This window comes from Nematolebias whitei, chromosome 20 (genome assembly GCF_014905685.2).
Source record: "Nematolebias whitei isolate Nwh7 chromosome 20, NemWhi1, whole genome shotgun sequence".
Lineage (NCBI taxonomy): Eukaryota > Metazoa > Chordata > Actinopteri > Cyprinodontiformes > Rivulidae > Nematolebias > Nematolebias whitei.
The window spans coordinates 18,044,097-18,045,175 of NC_056517.1; positions in this window are offsets into that span (position 1 = coordinate 18,044,097).

Genomic DNA, 1,079 nt, shown 5'->3' on the forward strand with positions numbered 1-1,079 from the left:
ACAGATTTAATGGATTTCCAATAGGAAACAGGCCGAGCCCCGGAAATCAGAATTGCAAATTGGTCAACAGATGACATCAGACCACATGATGAATTAGAAATTTATTGGAAAAATAAAAATGTGCTGTAAGGTGTTGGCTCTCGTAGACACCAAGGCTGAGGCCACACTTATTCATGGGAACCCAAATAAAATTAATGGACCGATTGTTCCTCTCTCGGGCTTGGGAGGGAACATGATTTTTGGCAAAAGCTTAACAATACCTCTTAAGATTGGAAAAGTGCCAATTCAGAAATTTCAGGTTTTGGTAACTCTAGTCAAAGAGTGGATTTTGGGGATGGATGTGTTAGCAGGAATGACACTTCATTTGAATCAGGGACGTTTTGAGTTTGGGGTAGAGCGACCCCTGCAGATTAAATCAGTGTTGGTGGGAAAAGTACAAATGCCTCCTTTTCCTATTCCATTGGCGACTCAGACAGTCAGCATGAAACAATACCGCATTCCTGGAGGTCATGATGAGATTACTGACACCATTAAAGATTATGTGCAGGTAGGAGTGTTAAAAACATGCACAACAGCATGGAATAATCCTATTTGGCCAGTCAGGAAATCGGATGGTTCTTGGAAAATGACTGTAGATTACAGACAACTGAATAAACATACACCTCCTCTCACATCAGCATTACCTGATACAGTGACAATCATTGAAAAAGTGCAACATCATAAGGGAACTTGGTATGGTGTAATTGATCTGGCCAACGCCTTCTTCAACATTCCAATTCCTGAAAATCGTATGGATCAGTTTGCATTCACATGGGAAGGAAGACAATATACATTCACTTGTCTACCACAAGGTTACCTTCACAGCCCAACAATCTGTCACAGGGTGGTGGCTGAGCACTTGGATGGGTTCATACTGCCCCCTGGAGTCATGGTCTCTCATTACATTGATGACATCATGGTTCAAGGAGAAACACAGGAGGTAATAGCAGCAGTGTTGCCTCGACTCATTGAGCACATGAGGAGTCATGGATGGGAGGTTAATCCAGCTAAGGTGCAGGGCCCATCTCAGAATGTGAAGT